Source organism: Coffea arabica, chromosome 11c (assembly GCF_036785885.1).
Source record: "Coffea arabica cultivar ET-39 chromosome 11c, Coffea Arabica ET-39 HiFi, whole genome shotgun sequence".
Classification (NCBI taxonomy): Eukaryota; Viridiplantae; Streptophyta; class Magnoliopsida; order Gentianales; family Rubiaceae; genus Coffea; species Coffea arabica.
The window spans coordinates 28,494,553-28,514,493 of NC_092330.1; the positions used below are offsets into that span (position 1 = coordinate 28,494,553).

At 32.4% G+C, this 19,941-nt stretch overlaps 1 non-coding gene across 1 annotated transcript; it reads right to left on the reverse strand.

The window, feature by feature from the left end:
* Positions 1 to 19,851: 19,851 nt before the first annotated feature.
* On the reverse strand, positions 19,852 to 19,924 carry TRNAA-AGC (transfer RNA alanine (anticodon AGC)). The gene has a single exon. It is a non-coding gene; the product is annotated as a tRNA-Ala (tRNA).
* Between the last annotated feature and the right edge of the window lie 17 nt (positions 19,925 to 19,941).

The window sequence follows — 19,941 nt, forward strand, 5'->3', positions numbered from 1 at the left end:
TGAATTGAGTTACATCTTTTGTGACTGATTAGTCAGTTAGCACAATATTTTTTTTAAGATGTTGGAAACGTACACGATTTTTTTTTAGTATCTTTTCTTCAGTTACGACATCGGTTAATTGGCAATACAGTTCTGTGTGGTATTTCGCTGCATGTAACATTTTTAAAAAAAACACATTTGCATTTTAACTAAACTAGAAAAGAAATTTTTTAATGGACATCTGTTGCTGCACAAGAGATATGTTTCTTTTTTATAATCTCGGTTGCCGCACCAAGCATGTGTGACAACAGAGCGTCTTTTTTATCTACACTCTGTTGCTACATGAAGCATGTGTAGTAACAGAGTTTTTTTTTTTCAAATTTGTCCCATTAAAATTTATTTGCATATTTGGTCTTAGTTGCCATGCACCTAGTGCAGCAACATTGTATCACTAAAAAATTAAAAAAAAAAAAAAACAAACGTGTCTATTTACTACACTTGACCTGTGTGGCAACCATGGATACAAAAGCCAAGTCAGAAAATCCACACTCGACAGATAAACATATTTTTAATATTAAACTAAGAAATTTGCCCTACTCATTGGCAAGTGGATTGTTCTCGGAGTTGGGCCTATGAAATTCTCTTCTTGATGGTGGACTGAAGTGTTGAGGAGTTTGGTTGGTATTCAACTAGGTGCACTAGAGCTTTGGTAGGATGCCTGGTTAGCGTTAGACCAAAGAGCCTCTGATTTGGATGTTGAAGAAGAGTGAATCCATAATTGAGAGAAGAAGTAGCATTAGGTGTTAAGATGGACTTGTATTGAATATTACAATGGACTCAAAGAAGAGCCTATAAAGAATTCAATATGAAAGGCAATTCATGAAGGGGAAGATTGTTAGGTTCATGAGTAGGGGATTGCATTCCACATTGGTTCAAAAGATGGAGAAAGAGTGGTTCATCTATACGTAAAGACCTAAGATCTAATAACTTAAATTTTTGGGTCAATGTTATATCGCTAACATACATATTAGGTCTCTCTAATGAGCTCTCTCAGGTTTTTTCCTCCCTAACAAGCATGTGTGATGTTTGAAAAGATGAAATAAAAAGTGAAGGTTTGGAGGCCACATATATTTCCAGGACAAAATAGTATACCATTTCACTGCCAAATTTAAGTCAAAATTTAAGTTTGAATTGGCTAATAAGATATTTATATTTATAATTCTTGATGTAAAGTTTATTTTGGAATTTAATTGTCTTAAAGGACATATACGGCATCCTCCTAGGGTTTCTCATTGGCCATGGCCATTCCTTAAAATTTTGGGGGAAACCCACGGCCTCTGGACTTTCATGGGACTAAATCCTTTGTTTCGATTCTAGCTGGTTCAACTTCAGCTCCACCAGGATCGCAGTATGGCAAGTTATCAACTTTCAAGGGGGAATCAGTGTTTATGATCTCCAGACAAGAACTGCAACTGATTGCGAAACCTTTCTAGAATGCACTAGTGGAGAAGTTCTCGATAGGGAGGCCTTCTATGGCCATGATACATAAGTTTGTGACTGTGTTAGGGCTAAAAGGAGACTGTCTAGTCGACTTATTGAATGACAGACATATTCTTATCAGGCCGATGATGGAAAAGGACTTCACAAGATTATGGTGCAAGCACGTGTGGTATCTCATGAATAAGCCAATGACTCTGTCAAAGTGGATAATTGATTTACGTCCAAATCAGGAATCATCTCTCACTCCTATTTGGGTGACATTTCCCGACTTTCCTCTACCTTTTTTTGACAAGGAATATTTGTACAACCTAAGCAATTTGATTGGCCACCTTTATAGGTAGATGAAGCTACTACTCAGCTGAAAAGGCCGTCGGTTACAAGGGTACTCATGGAGTTGAATGTGGCGGCTCAGCCTAAGTCTCCTATCTGGATTGGGGACGAGAATTATGGGTTCTAACAAAAAGTTGAATATGAAACATGGCCGCATTACTGTAAGTTTTGCTAAAGATTAGGACATTCTGAGGAGTTGTGCTTCAACAAAAATTTAGAGTTGTGTCCTTCTTCTAGGGCCAAAGACACGGGCAAGAGACAAGATATGATTAAGAAAAATAAGATTTAGCAAGCTTGTATTCCCAAAGCACATCAAGGATGGGTCACAAATATGGGAAAGGACCCGAGGTTGCAAACTTTAACAGAATGTGGTGGTGAGAATACCGATGGCATTAAGAGAGATGATGAGGTTGCTGTCTTGTCACATAACCATATGCTAGATGATGCTGCAATGGTGTGCAAAGCTAATCGTTTTGACCCTTTGATGCTGGGGGATAGCCTGGCCAGTATATCTCGACAGTAACAAGGTATAGATTCCTCGCAAAATGAGGGAAAAAGGGCTGAGGTGATTTTAGCTCCAGTTAAGGACAGCACGGCTCAAACCTCTGACTTGGGAAACGGCTTATTGCTAGAGTCCATGGAGCTTCACCAGCCTATATGGTCTGGGTTTTTTGCGGAGGCGGAAGGAGTGCTCAAGGATATTGTTCAACAGCTCAAGCGTTAGAAGTAAATCGTTTGATAACAAAAGTAGGAGATCAGTTGATTTGATAGATTTGCTAATGTTTCAGAAGCGACTAGAGAAATGGATGAAGGATGGTCCAACTAAAAGAAATATCTATAATGATAGGTGTGCAAGTGTCAAGTCAGGGGGCATAAGTAGACACTGAGAAGGTACAGCAGGAGCTTATGCAAGTGATAAAGAAGAAAATGAAAAGGAGGCTATGGAAGAATCCTAAGGCTACTATAGCACAGGTGAGTGATGCAACAACTGCATTTTCTATGGATAATTAATGTGTACACCACTCATTTATCTGGTTTGGAACATTCGTGGGATTTCCAGGAGTGATTCCTTCAGTTACTTCAAAAGTATATACCATGATTATGATATTGGCTTTCTGGTTCTTATCGAACCAATAACATCTAATCAACAACTTGATATCATTAGAATTAGGTTGGGTTTTGATTCAGCTGGGTCATTCATTGATGATAAAATTTGGATTTTTGGAACAATGAACTTGCATGTTCTTTCGTACCATTAGTGAATCAATTGTTTTATGTATCGGTCACTTTTTCTTCGGGGACAAACATTTGATTGTGCATAGTCTACGCTAAGCACTCTCAAGTGGCCAGACGCCTCTTGTGGGCTGCACTGGAGATGCTAGTAGGTTCGATAACCCAACCATGGGCAATCGTCGGGGATTTCAATGTTGTAGCTTTGGCTGACGAACGTAAAGGAGGTGCCGCTCCAAGAGTTGGGGAGATGGACAAGTTTAGGGAGGCTATTTTCTAGATGGGGGTAGACTCTTTAGACTTCGATGGCTTATCATATACATGGACCAATGGGCATTTGTGGCAAAGGCTGGACCTAGTATTAGTTAACCTGCAATGGATGCAATTCTTTGGCTCTTCTCATGTATCTTATTTGGGTTGTGGTCGTTCTGACCATTGCCCGTTATTAGTGAAATGCGCAGTGGATGCACGAGCAAGAGGGATATTTTCAGTTTCTAAATGTTTACGTAAAGCACCATGACTTTTTAAATGTGGTTCATGAGTTCTGGGCTCAACCGATTCAGGCGGTGGGAATGCAAGGATTTTTTAGGAAACTAATGAGGTTATGAAAGGTTCTGCGGGAATGGAATGCCAGAATTTTCGGTGAAGTGGGGACTGCGGTGAAAAGGGCGGAGGCCGAGATGATAGAATGCCAAAATGCATTTGATATGCATGGGTAGTTAAAGTGCGACTTAACCTGAGCGAAGCCACCGCAAGACATGCGAGGCAATTGGCTATTAAAACAGAATTTTGGAGACAAAAGTTCTCAATCAAATGGATTCAAGTCGGGGATGCAAATACAGCTTTTTTCCCATGCTACAGTGAAGGCAAAGAGAAGCAAAAATTTCATTGCTACAATTCGAGGTGAGGATGGTGCGTGGTTGGAAAATCCAGCAGAGATTTCGCGCTCGAGAGTAAAATACTTCACTACTTTTTTTGGCTACGACCCAGCAGATCAACGTCATGGATACCACAACTACAACTTCCCTAAAATCCCTCCAACTTCTATGGCATCCCTAGAGGTTTGTCCATTGGAACAAGAAATTAAGAATGCAGTTTTTCAGATTGATAAGAATACTGCTGTTGGGCCTGACGATTTTTCATCGTTGTTTTATCAAAGCTGTTGGAATATCATTAAAGACGATTTATGTCAGGCTATTTAGGAATTTTTCCAAGGTGTAGCATAGCCCAGAGGTTTCACCAACACGGCGATAGTTTTAATTCCTAAGAAACAAGGGGCGACTCATTAGAGAGATTCCCATCCTATCAGTTTGTGTAATGTTAACTTAAAGATTTATCTAAAATCTTGGCTAACCATATTAATGTAGTGTTTCTATCGTTAATTGTGCCTTATCAAACGGGGTATATTTCGGTCCGCAATATATCTAAAAACATTCTAATAGCTCAGGAACTAGTGTTGGAAATTGACAAAAAATTGAAAGAGCCCAATCTTACCTTAAAACTAGACATGGAGAAAGCCTAAGATAGAGTTGATTGGACCTTTCTCATGCACATGTTGAGGGAATTCAGTTTTTCTACTGTATTTATTGACTTGGTATTTAGAACTTTCTCTAATAATTTGTTTTCAGTGGTTATCAATGGCGTGACTAGTGATTTCTTTAAGTCGTTTAGAGGTGTTAAACAGGGAGATCCTTTATCTCCTGCTCTATTTGCCATGGTAGCGGAATATTTAGGCAAGGGATTGCAAATATGGGTGCAGAATAGTCCCAGATTTGCATACAATTCTTCAAGCGGGGCGATATCGTATCTATCCTTCGCAAATGATACAATAATTTTCACATGCTTGTCTAGAAGGTCAGTAGTGGGGATTAAGAAAATATTGGATCACTATCAAGTGGTAGCAGGACAAAAAATCAATATGGGGGAGAGCTCTTTCTTATGTTCGAACAAAGTATCTCTAGCCAAGATTAGGTTGGTGGTCGACGTCATAGGATTTCAATAGAAGTAGCTTCCATTTAAATATCTTGGCATGTCTTTGTCCAAGGGTCGGCATAAGCGGGCTACATTCGACGGGATTTTAGGGAAAATACAAGCATGGATAATGGTCTGGAATAATTATTTTTTGTCGACTAGTGGTAAATTGATTTTAATAAAGCATGTGTTGAACTCGATCCATGTATACCTATTCCAAGTGATACAGCCTCCAAAGTCAATTGTCCAACAAATGGGCAGGTTATTCAATAAGGTTTTTGTGGGATAAATGGGGTGATACACGGATGCACTAGAAGTCCTGGGATGATCTGTGCTTTTCGGTTCATGAAGGAGGTTTGGATTTTAGATCTTTTACTAACGTAGTGGACTCGTTTAGTATGAAGTTATGATGGAAACTGAGGTGCAATGATTCCTTTTAGACATCGTTCATGTATCAGAAGTATATTACGTACTCTCACCCAATGGAGAACTTTTCTAGGGTCGGATCTCCCACTTGAAGGTGGCTACTCCGTGTTCAGGATAAGGCAGAGGAGCACATCTTCTAGCAGTTCGGTTACGGAATGGTTGACTTCTGATGGGATAAATGGGTGATGGATGAACCTTTGTATTTGGTATGCAGGAAAGATAGTCCACCCTTTGAGTTGGTGGGTGAGTTTTTCTTGCAAGACTCCTGGAATAGGGATAAATTATCCTTGGCTGTTCTAGACTTTCTAGTAGGATTGATCTGCCAGTTGGCTTTCAATCCGATAGAAGGGGATGTTGCGGTATGGAATCTGTCCTCTTCAGGCAACTTCACAAATTCATCAGCTTACAACTCCCTAAGGAAGAGGAAGATGAGATCTTTGGTGTCTCGTATTATTTGGTCCCTGCTTGTTCCTAGGAAGATGGCTTTTTATCATGAAGAATCTTAAACAAATGTTTGCCAATAGATGATGTATTGATGCATAAGGGCTTTGCTATTGCCTCACGATGTGTTTGTTGCTCGGCAGATGAAACCATAAGGTATATTTTTTTTACAGCCAAGGTGCTCGGCAAGTTTGGGAAAACTATGGTAGAATTGTTGGGTTGCTGGAAACTTCGTCGACGTGTCTATCTACTATCTTGATGACTTGGTATTTGTTTGAAGGTTCAGGGAGGGTAGATCATATTAGGTGTGTAGTTCCACTGATCATTCTATGGTTCCTCTAGTGTGCCAGGAATGAGAGTAAGTTCTATGGTATTACTTTCTCTCCAGCGCAAATCATCTTCAAAATTGATTGCTTTCTAGTTCTATTGGGTTCGTCTACTGCTATCAACACTGCTCAGTTGAAAGGCAATGAAAGTTCAGCAATAGCAGTTTGGTTTAGAGTTAATCCTCCTAAGCCTACAAGGATTCTCCCTATTTATTGGACTCCGCCATCCGTTGGGTTCAAGTTGAACACGGATGCAAGTTTTAGAGACGAATTGGCAACGGGAGCTGGTTTAGTGTGGGGCCATCACGGGGAGGTTGTCTTCATGTTTTACAAGGAATTTAGAGATTTGAATGTGTTGTAGGCAGAGGCAAATGCATTATTATTTGGCTTGACTCAATACTCGACCCGTGGCTTTCACATCTCATCGATGGAGGTGGATTCTTGAATTCTGGCACACCTCATCAATTCATCTTCTTCGGCGCCTTAGCCTTTATGTTTGGTTCTTCAGCGTATCCATAACCTTCTACAATAACTGTCAACTTGTGCAGTTCACGTGTTTAGGGAGGTAAATACGGCAGCTGACTCACTTGCCTCTTTAGGGAAGGATCTCCAACAATTTTTTATGTCTCAAGCGGACTTGCTCAGAAAATGTAGAGCGCTAGTTAGATTAGATATGCAAGGATCCTTGTTTTGATTTGGCCATGTATTGGAGGTGTTGGTTCGATCCCCCTCCACTTTTTTAGTTCTTTGGTATCAAATAAAACAGGGCTGGCATCCCTCTCCCGTGTATGTGGTTTGCCAAAAAAAAATGTAAAGTTTATTTTTATTTTTAAAGTGTATTCAAGATGTGTTATATTTATTGATAAAGTACAACATAAGTTTGACATATCTTTCATAAAATTTTCAAGAGGAAAGAGTGCATACCATATCTAGACTAACAATTTCTTATTCGCGAAAAAAAAGGTTCCATCACGCTTCCATACCTTATATTTGATTTTTGACCGACAAAACTCCAGCTACCTCCTCGAAGACTTCTTATTTGGGCATTGCAATCTCCAATCACTAGGGTGACTTCATTTAAGAGCCATTTCAGAGTTTAGCCGCACAATTTAGTTTCCTTTCCTATCTCTAAGCGTATTCAGATGTAAAGGATTGAAAGTTATGAACAAACTTTCTTCTTTTATTAATGAGAAAATTGTAATACAAGATAGGATAGTGCACACCACTCTTTTTCTCTCTTCTTAACTATACATGAGAGAAATATTTCAAAACAAATTGGCTTCTTTGTGGGTTCAAAGCCCTTCTTCACAAGCCATCTCCCTATTTATAGAGGTTACAAACTTTATTGCTGGATTATTTTGATAAATATGCTTTATCCCATCTTGAATCTACTTAGGGAGTTTGGAAATTTCAGGAAAATTAAAAGTAGTTGATTACTCCAAAATTATATCATTTTTGAATGAAAATGCTATCACATCCCTGCACGCAATTCATCCGGAGATAGATTCCTGTGAAATCCAGATAATAGATTTTCGTATTTTAGAAACTATATTATTTTCTCATAAGAGAATTGTATTCAGAGACAAGCAGATGCTCATCATTTATATTATCAAATATGGGTATCCTTTAAGATGCCTGTTTTCGGTTAAAATTTGGTCTCAAAGATATTCCATCATTGAGAGAATTTATTTTAGATCTCTCAATCTGTTGACAATCTTCTTGTCCAGGTGAAGAGGGAAGATTTTCTATTTTATCCTTTTTGAATAGGCCATATAATAATGATTCAACCTTATTGAAAAGGCTGATTGTATTCTGGTCTTGTTTGGCATGCTTGATAAGAAGTTTATAAACTTCTTTATTCATATCTTGATAATTCACAATATTCATTACGTCATTGAATGACATTTGTAGTTGAGAAATTTGATCAGATAACTCCAAGATTTATCCAGGAGTATAGCTTGCTTATTCATTACGCCTTCCATCTTTAGTGAGAAAATCTACAACATAATTTTCGTTAGATTTTATTAGTTCAATTTCAATTATGAATTCAAATAATGCCATTTGCCATCTAATTAATCTTTTATTTTGAAGCCAAGGTTTAATATTATTTTTAATAAACGCTCTTACTTAAGAATTATCCATTCATAATTTAAATTTCTTAGATAGTAAAAGGTAGTAAAATTTATGACATCCTTTTATTATCACAATCAATTCTTTTTTGTATACGTGGTATCTTTTTTCTATTTTTGAAAACATTCCTAATGCATATCTACATAATAGATTATTTTTCATTTTTAGAACCACACTCCATATTTCTTCGAAAGTATCAGTTTCTAATATGAGATTATCTTCATCAGATTGTAAGGTTAAAAATGGTAAATTTTTACATTACTTTTTTATTGTCTTTATTAGAGCAATATGATTTTCAGAGAACTTATGTTTATTATTTTTCTTTAGCAATTTTTGTAGTTTTTTTCTTTTGTTTGCTAAGTTACAGATAAAATCTCAGGCATAATTTAATGGTTTTAAAAATCTTTACATTTATTTTTTATCTTCTAATTTATCAAGAAATGCTTGCATTTTTTCTAAAATATGTGATTGCATTTTTATTCATTCACCATTTATTTCTAGTAGGGGTGGGGCAAGAATCCGTCAACCCAAAAATCTGAGCAATCTGATCCGACCCACACAAAAATTAGGATATTCAATCTGATTTCTATTAGCGAAGTAGATGAGGGTCAGGTACCCGTAAAATTCTGATACGGATATGGGTCATAAGAATAAAAATCCGCAGGTACCCGATCTGGATATATTATATAAATATTAAAAAATATAGGAGCAATTTTATAATTTCCTTAAGTTATTAACCCCAAAGCCTAAATTCATCGACTTTCACTTTCCAAAAGTTTGTCTCTGTACTCTTCAGCTGACACTCAAATATCTCATCTCCTTCTCTTCAATTCTCACCTCAAGCCTCAAGTAGAAACTACAGAATGTCGAACCTTCAATCAAGTTTTCTACACACTCAAAACCAACCTCAAAGTAGGTGATCATCTACCTAGCAAGTAGACCCTAAATTCTTTATTTATGATTATGTATTTTCGATGAATCGGTGATGCCCAGATTCTTGACAGGAGATATGGGTTTTTTAATGGATTAAATTAGAGAAAATAGGGGGGAATCGCATCTTTGCTAGGTGACAAAAAGATGAAGTTGCAATGTGCAGAACTCACACAATCCAATGAAGCTACTAGTGACAAAAGCCAATAGAGAACTAGCTTTGCTTATTTGGGTCTATTGAATTCTTTTGTGGAATGGTGGTGGAAATAGCTTTGCTTACTTTGGGTCTATCAAATTCTTTTTTGAAGAAATGAATGCATTGATTTTCACATTCGGTTCTTATAAGCTTGGGGTATGATTCATATGAAATCTTATCTTTTCACACTTTACTGTGTCTTTACATAAAGTTTTACTATTTGCTATTGATATCTAATTTCTGTTCTTTGTTTTTTTTCCATATGCCTAGTGCCATTGAGAATATTTAACTAGATTGTTATTGCTTTTATTACATATTGATTTTGTTAAATTATCTTTCGAAACACTATAACTATATAGATTTGGTGGTCTTACCTGGACCTCAACTATTTTATAGTGGTGAGTATTCTTTTATCTCTTTCTTGCAAAAATTTTGTGGATTGTTAGCATCAAGGATTCTTTTTTTTTTTTTTTTGAAATCTTTAGTTGTCCAGTACAAAGATGGGTTTACGAGTGCATGGGGCTGGTCTTTGGATAGTTCTTTTACGCAGGAGACAAAGTTAAGCCATTTGTTGTCAGACTAGGATTTTATACAAGAACTCAAGTCCTTAAGTGAAAAAAAATTCTAAGTTGAACTTATTTCCAAGTGATTCAGGTTTTTTCCTTAGACATTAAACATGTTAACATTCCATACCTACTGTCTCGAGTTGATGTAGTGAAGTTGATGTGGAAGCACATGAAGGAAAACCAAGGTGCAAGTTTGTTCCTGTTTTTGATAAGTGTTTGTTATAAAGATGTTGAAGCCTTGAATCTAATAGAAATATTTTTGATGAATTTGATAATATTAATGTCATTGGCATGGTCTAAGTATGTGTACAGTCAAAATTGATCTCATAATGTTAGTCTGTTGGTCACAATTAAATTTGTTTCTAGAGAAGTGACATTTAGAAGTGGGTACCCTATGACCTGTCTCTTTTTTCGGGTATCCGGAGACAAGTGAAGCGGATTAGGGTCAAAAGGATGCTGATCCAATAAGTTAGGGTAGGGTCAGCCAAATTACGTTCAAAGTGAGTACCCAACCCGTGCCCACCTCTAGTTTCTAGACCTAAAAATTCAATTTTTTTAATCTTATTTTTGCTTTCTTCTCTAATAATCCGATTATATGTTTTAGACAAAGATGAGAAAATATATTTAAATATTCTAAATATTCTTCTATTGAATTTGATGCTATTAAGATATCATCAACATATTATACATATAAGAAATGATAATTCTTAAAGATTTTATCCGTTTTTTGTTGATATATTTGGGGGCATTTTTTTAATCCAAATGGCATAACTAACCATTCATATTATCCTTGAGCAATATTAAATGTTGTATATTTAATAATATCAGGATGTATTTTTATTTGCCAAAACCCACTTTTACAATCAAATTTATAATATTTTCTTTCTTTTACTCATATTTATGAGAGTTTCTTTATGTGGTAAAAAGTATCCATCAAATATAATTTTGTTATTTAATTGTTTATAATTAACAATCATTCTAGATTCATTTCTTATTATTTTAGCATGATTTGTTACCATAAATTTGGGTGAAGAATGGGGAGAATTACTTTCTCTTACTAAAGGTATTTCTAACAATTCTTTAATTTATTTTTTGAATTCATCTTAATCAATTAGATTATATCTCTAGGCTTAATTCTAATTATTTATTTTCATCTTTTAGTTTTATATCAGCATAATCTTGGTTTCTATCCCAAAATTTAAGCGGATTTTCTGTGTCACTTAATTGGAACTTTTCTTTTATGTCTTCTAGGGTAGTAGCTATGTTTTTTAATTGTAGTTGTTTTAAATGTAGTTATCTTTCAAATTTTAACATAGGACTTCTTTTAAGAATTTTTGGGTGTTCTGTATATTCAATATCACCACACAAACTTGCACGAGGATGAAAGGTAATAGGAATTTTTTGAAGTATATGCATGTTTAAGGCGGGAAACTATGATCCAATGGCCACAAGAATTTTTAAAATGTATTTGAGATTGTAAAGTATCAAAAATAAAACTTTATGAAATAATTGAAGAAAATTATTTTCTAAGAGTATATTGAGTTATGTATCAAAGAAGTAAAATGTAGGACATTTAATAAGGAATGAACTAAGTAATATTTGTGATTTATCTGTTCTAGAATTTAAAGTAATAGGGTTATTAGAGATATCGATCATGTTCGATCAAATAAATTTTCATGATGTTGTGGTGGAAAATTTGTTAGATTACATAAATATGTTCCTGACCCACTAGCAATATATGTTGCAAAATATTCAATTTTGTAATCTTTATAAATTATTCCAATAGACATATAAATACTATGTTGACTCATTATTTTCGTTCGACATATATCTTTTTAACATTATATGTAAGAAGAATACCATTAGTATTTATAGAATAAGGAGATATTGTTTCTAAGAAATTAGTTCCTAACATTATTTCAAAAGTCTCATTGAATCCTTCATTTTCAACTAGAAGTTGAATAGGAATTCAATTACCGGTTAATTCTATTTCTATTTCTATAGCCTCTCTTATTTAAATGGGTTTCTCCATTAAAATTAGTATATTGATAAGGATCTTGTAATTGATAAATAGATAAGTGTTCAACGAATCAGTGAGATATATAATTTCCATTAGTACCTTTATTTGTGAAAATATTACAATTTTTCATGTTTTTTTCCATTCCAATATATAACTTCTATTTTATAACGTCTTGTTATTTTTTGGTCTATATTCATATTTGAAAAATGATGAGAACTACTTCTATATTTGATAATTTTGGTAAAAATATACTTGGCTTATCTAGTAGAGGTTTTTGGCTTATATCTAAATCGAATTCCTCATCCAATTCTATGTTAATAATTTCTGGAGGATTAATTTAGAGAGATCTAGGAATTCAACATTTGAAAAGTTTTCACTATGATGAGTATTTACTAAGGCATAAAAAATCATATATATAATAGAATATAGTCTATTTTCATTGAAAAAGAAATCCTTTCTTTTGAAATCTTGTATTAAGAAAAGTGTTTTATCAAAATCTTTATCATGTATATTATAAGGAATTTTTTGGATATATATTAAAAATTAGCTTTTGATATTTAAAATTTCCTCTAAGAAAACCAAGGGTAGTTTCTTTCCTATTTTTTATCTTGTTATCAACTACAAGAGTATTTAGTCCTTCTCTAAATATGGACATATTAATCATTTGGATAGAATCTATATGAATCCATCCTATAGAGTTTCTTATTTTTTCTAGTATTTTTTTCTAATTTATGATAATATCTTTTTTTAGATATTAATGAAATAATTATTTTATTAGTAGTAAGGCAATATTCTAGCACTTTTTCTTTGAGCTTTATTTCATAAAACATATGGTGTTTTCTTAAATACAATTTTATCTTTTCTAGTGCAAGTACTTGAATCCATTCGAAGAGTTTATTGAAAAATTACTTTTCTGAATTTTTACTAATATTTTCTATCTATAAGTATCTTTTGACTTTTTTGAATGAATATCTATTATTTCAAAAGAATTATTTTTCTCTTCTTCTATCTTATTCATCTTTATCGCTTATTTCATATTCTGTGTCTGTACAGATAAAGATACTTTTATCTGAGGAAATTTCTTCTATTTCTGTAAATTTATTAACTTTTATTAATTCATTAACATTAATTAGTTCTTCAATATCATCATCTAATTCAAATCTCTTTTTATTAAATTTTTTAGGTATTGATTTGCTAAATATGCTTTGTCTTTACAAAAATAATATTGTCATATATCTTCTTTTAAAGTATTTACACTTCTTATATCTATTTTTCATTTAATAATAATAATAATAAGGAGTGTTGCATCCTATTTGAGTAGGCATACTTATTTTATTACAACATAATCCTAATTGATTTTTTAATTTTCAAGTTTTTCTATAAAGATTGTTTATTCACACCATTTACTTAATTTTTCTAATGTATAAAATATTCTCTTTCCCAATGTATCTTTAGTACCTAGATTATATTCTTCTCTTAAATTTTTACCCCAAGGGATTGGTATTTTTGAGAAAAACAGCTCTAAATATATTTCCCTTTTCTTCGCATCTATTCTATAATAATAATTTTGAAAGATACAGATATACTTATCTATATCACACATATCACATAGTGTTAACTTATGTAAAGCATCTGTATATTTTTTAACTGAATTGATATCTTTAAAATAACTTCCTTCATCTACAAATTCAAGGAAAATTAATTCACGTGCTCTAGTTATCATACCATTTGTATCTTGATCATTTCCATAAATTACCATTTTTGTTTCATCAGGGAGTGTTTTCCAATATCGTGATACATTATTTACAAGGGGATTTTTCTAAAAATTCTTTTGCATCTTCATATGTTAACTTATTTATTGAAGTTGCTAACTTCAATCCAATTGTTCTATTTTTAAATTTCTAGGTTCTAATAGTATTGTTCCGAACTCAGGTATATGTTCTTATTAAATGTAAAATTCTTTCTCGTACAACTTTTTCCAAATTTTGATTTTCTATCTCTAACAATATATTTAATGCTTCTATTATAATTTCTTCAAAGGGTTTTTATTTATAAGATTCATTACTTTATTTATTTTGGTTTTTATTGCCAAATCTCTACTAATATATTTTTGACATTCTTGGTAATATGTTATCCTTTCTGGCTTATTCATTGTTTATCTAAATGATCATTTCTATAGTGGTCTATAAATTCTTTGTTTATTTGTGAATACTTATTGTTTAATAAATATCTTTCATTTTCTAATTCTCTTAATTCTTTATATCTATTATGACAAGTAGCAGGGTGACAATTATTTAAAGTTACATGTATCCATCTGCTTTCATAATAAAATTCTTTCTTTTAATTCCTGTAATTGAGAGTCATATTCTTTAATAAGAAATATCATAACATCACATATTAAACATTCTTCCATTTTAAGGAGAAGGATAGTGCCAATTCGAATCATCAAATTCTATTATACTATCAAAATATCTAACAGGGACTGGGTTTGCATCATATTTTTCATCAAAAAGATAATTATCTTCATTATTTAATGGAATATGTGGATCACTATTGGGCTCTAAAACCATGTAGGTAAATTTTGATCAGATAAATTATTTACTTGTTCGATAAGGTAAATTTTCATAATATTGTAGTGGAAAACATGTAGGTTTACATAAATGTAAGTTTCTGTTTATCCATATGCCACTTATCCCTCATATCAAGTACCTAGGGTTGTCAACCTGTCGTGTTGTTTCGTGTTCTATTGTAATCATGTTTATGTTAAATGAGTTTAAAACAATGCATGACATTGTTATCTTTCATGCCAGTTTTGTATCATAACCTGTTCATTAACATGTATTGTCGTGTTTTAATTCGATTGACCCATTTAATTTGTAAGTTGAAATTACTAAGAAACATCACAAATCAACACTTAGAACCTAAAATATTGGCCCCTAAATAAGAAATAAAGTGACGACAACCATTAGAGGCCAAGTATGGAATCAAAATTCTTAGTCCAAAAGTTGAGAGAGAGTAAAACCAAATTTAACTCTTTAAGTCATAAACCTTCAAGAGCTGCACTTCAAACATTACAAGCTTTTTTGCATATGACATAAAACTCCAGATTACTTGGTCAAAAAGTAAGTTAGCATACCTCTTTTTACTACAAATGAAGGAAAGCTTTGAATGTACAAGCCTCTAATATATTTCCAAGATAATAATTTATGTTACTTGAAGGATGTAAAACATAATCATCAATATTAAAATTGTTAAAAGTTTTAAGTCAAGTTTCTAAGTAGTCTTGTTTTTATATGTTTACTGTTTGAAGTAGATATTGGGCTTTCAATGATCATATTCAAAACTTACTTTTAACTTTTAGAGGTTTTTTCCTATGACCTTTGGCTCCATTTAGTGATGCTCTCAATTAATTTAGAAGGGAATCAATGTTTATAAAAATAAGGAGGAAATTAAACTAATTTTCCAAGTAAATTGAGAGGGAATCCAAAAGTAATTTGCTCAAGATTATTTTGATTATGACGAGGTTTCTTCTTTGATCTTGGCTCCAATATGCAATATTCTTCGCTAATTAAGGAGGGAATTAATCTTTACCTAAAAGGAAGAAGGGGTTTTAGTTATCTTCTCAAAATATTGGTAGCAAATCCAAAACAAAATTTGATCTAACTGAATTATAAAATGTAAGACTAATTTTGGATCCAATTCTCTATTTAGGAGTGATTAAAACTATTTTTACGATAGGTTGTAATCCCATATATTTGGTGTCAATAAATATAGGAGAGAATTAAGTACAAGTTTTTTTGGTTCAATTTTTTAAAAATTTTGTTGTAAATTTTCAAGGTTCTTTGCCTTTAACTTTTGGTTCCAATAATCTATTTAGGAGAGAATCAAATAATTTTTATGAAAAAGTTCACAAAAGACTCCTAAGAATTTGGTATCAATAAATACTACAAGATTTTACTCTGATATAATGTTTTGGAAGGAAATAAATTATTTTTATAGTGACTTTAAGTGGTAATCCAACAAAATTTGGTGTAAATAAATGTTAAATGGAACTATTATTTTTTCTTTTAAAGAAAATTCATTTTTGTTTGAAAGATTTGGTGTGAATTCTCAAAGGGTTTTGTCTTTACATTTGGCTCTATTACTCCAAGTATGAGGGAACACGTTTAATTCACACCAGGAAATCCAAATAAATATGGTATAAATAATTATAAGACATTTATGTTCAATATTCTACTTATGAGAAACTAAACTATTTTCACAATAACTTTAGGAGGGAATAGAAAAATGTGGTGTAAATATATATATGCAAGGGAAACTAGTTAGTGTTTTATTTAAAATATATTAAATTTATCTAAAAAAAAAGTAGTGTCATTTCTTGATTCTTAAAGAGTCTTCACCTTTAACATTCAGCTCTTATATTGTTAAAGGGAACTAAATTTTTTAGTTGTAAATTTAGTAGGGAATCTAAAAAATTTTGCATAGATAGAGGATGGAACAAAGTAGTGTGTTTTAAAGCTATACAATTTTTCTTTGAAATTTTCGTTATAAATTCTGAATGGAACACAAAAAAATAAGAATCCCTAACTAATTATTCGTGTTATAAATATGTCATGTCACACAGATTACTCATGTCAACCAATGGATTGACTTAATACAACCCATTCTCTGTACTTGTCGTAGTCAGTTGACCCAATTGTGACACAAATGTTTCCATATCATGTTTTGATCATGGTTCTTTTTTGTGAATCGTGTTTGAAATTGCCGCCTCTAAGATGGCAAAGATGATTAATAGCAAACCCACATTGGCTTTTTTTGTTTTTTGGTCTTGTGGTTTTATGTTTTCTTTCTCACTTTTTTGTTTAGTTTAGGACATATTTTTCTTAATCTTTTTACTTCGTTTTTTTTATCTTAGGAATTATGTCTCTCTCTTTTGTCCGCCTTTTGTTTTCTTTTTGCTTTAAAAATGCTCCTTTATTGGCTTACTAGGCCTTTTTTTGTCATTCCGCAATATTCATTAATGGTTAAGTTAATGTCATTAACATGTGGGTTAAACGTTATATTGCCATATCACAAGATTCTTTTCAAAATATGGACAAACTTTAGGAGAGATAAATATAATTAATTCAAAAATTTGTTAATCAACTTTTTGCACATAATGAGAGATTTCTAGACAAAAGTTATTTTGTCAAACTAAAAGGTTCTTTTTCTAATATGGGTAAAGCTCTGGGAGAGCTAAATATAATTACCCAAAATTATTTGACCACTTTTGCAAATATTGAGAAATTGCTAGACAAAAGTTGGAAACATAAATAAACCTTATGGGTGATAAACATAATTAATCCAGTTTATGTATCAAGTTTTTATAATCTAACATTTTGACCCATGCTATGCACAGGTTCACATTTTGAAAGTAAAATAATATTATCATTTTATAAAAATAAGCTATATGAAAAGAAAATTTTAAAATGAATAAAAGAGTTTCATATTAGTGTAAATTTCTACCAAAATATCTTATGTTAAAAATCCAAAATAGATTGAAATATTTTCAAAAATGCACAAAAGTACCTTAAGAAATACCCAAAGTTAAAGCATACTAAACAAATATATGATCTCATCTCTCTAATTTCTCCCCATTCTCACCAGTTCCCACCCATGACATTACTTATAATTGCCTCTTAGACCACCCTGTCTTCGTCCGGAGGTCCCATCTTTCCTATAGCGACCCTTCCCTCCTCGTAAGTCTTACCTTTTTTGTCCTTGACTGGCTAATAGCTCCCTTCCCACCTATTCCCATAGCTTTATTCATCTCTTATTCTACCACTCTTTTCTTCGATTATTCTATCACTCTTCCTCCCATCCTATAGCTGAAATTTTGCCTTGGTGATAGTTTGTCCTTTCCTAACCCTGTGGTCCCATAATTCATCTTTTCACTATTCATGATTTGTTTTCTCATTTTTCAAGCATTTTTTTACCAATCAAAAGATTGGAATTATGGTTTTGAAGAAAAACTAAATTTGGATTATAAATTTTGTGAAATTTTATTGACTTTGTTGTTTTTCGATGAACAATCATTTGAAATTGTTTTAGATAAACATTTGCAATAAAAAAAAATTTGAAAAAAGGCTTCCAAAAAATAACCATTAAAGTGCACATTTATTTATTTATATCCGTATATGACTATTGTTTATACATCCTTTTAAATATAGTTGTGTTATATGAAAAATATCGCAATACTTAGATGATATTTATAATAAGTTTAAATAAAGTGCAACTAACGAATATATATATATATATATATATATATATATATATATATATATATATATATATATGTAGTTTGATCAAAACTAAGAATGTATACATATCCAGATAAGAAGATGAAATCCGCATTCGATCATGTTCGGAGTCCATGTTTAGTTATGCTAATTTCTTTATTGTTGCAAAATGCATAAGGAAGTAGTGGTGAATTCAAATTGTAAAATTAAAACATAAATGCCAATCCACTGAAAACGTGGAGGGTCTGCAATGTTTGGTGTGCTACATTGTGGAAGCCTTTGAAGTAATTAAAAAAATTGAAAGGAAATGTATTTAAAAATTTTTGAAATCAAATGCATTTGATTGTAATGAATAGATTTTGTGGATTTAAATAAATCAGAAATTTACAAAAAAAAAAAAAAAGAGAATGGTGAGTTTGGAGGTCTAGAAAGCCTTTACACTAAAAATTCCTTCTGAAATTAATATAGATATAGATTTCTATTCAAACCATACAGTTCTTTTAGAATCTCAGGGAGGCAATCAAAAATTTATTAGTAACAAAATTTTTGCATATAGTGGGAAACTTCAAGGCATGAGAATTGTAGATACGGTTAAGCGTTGTTTCCATTTGCAAAGACTTGTGGCCTGGCACGATAGACACTTGCAATTTTCAAAATCGCGATTTCATACCAGTAAAATCGATCCGGATCGTACATAGAATTGAAAATTGCCCTAATATACATAGGATCGTTAGAATCGTTCATGAGATCGTATCTAGGATCGTGCGATCCTACGATCCCATTGTGATCCTATGAATTTTTGAGAATTTTGTAAATGTGGGGCAAAATTTTGAAACTAAATGGAAACATTTTGAATAGGTTTGTAACTTATCAAAGAATTAGATTCTTTAATTATAATTTTGCAACAATTTTTGTCTCAAAAATAAAAGGAACAACAAAAAAGGATTTGGGAACAAATGAATGCAACAAAAAGAGACAAAGTCAAAGAGGATGAAGAGAGAGAAAGCTTCTTTGGTTCTTCCTAATCTCCATTCCAAACTTTTTCCCCATTTAGATTTCAATAAAATTTCATAAAATTTTGCCAATCTCCCATCTCTAATTCCTATTGTCTTTGTATCCTTGTCAATGCTCAAGGAATTTTCGGCAAAAAAAGTCGCTCGATGAAAACAACCGCGATTACCCGTAATTCCTAATTTGATTGTTTCTTTTAATTATGCCTATTAGCTATATATGTGTACTAAATGCTTTTACTATCAATTGTTAAGATAAGTTATATTCTTATTTTTAATTAGACAAGACACTCGGACCTTTTCTTTTCATTTTGGGGTTCCGTTGCTTTATTTCTTGTCAAACTATAGGTAAAAAATACTATATGTTTATAAATAATTTACTTATTTGATTTTTTTTTTAAGTTGTACAAAACTGTATATGAACTTTAAATTAATTAATTTAGTTAATTTTATTTAGGATCTGATTTTACAAACCTTGCTTGCAAAATAGTTGAATACAAATTTCTGAACAAAATTGTTGGAGATGCGGGGTATCGATCCCCGTACCTCTCGCATGCTAAGCGAGCGCTCTACCATCTGAGCTACATCCCCGGATGTAGAAGGGGCGA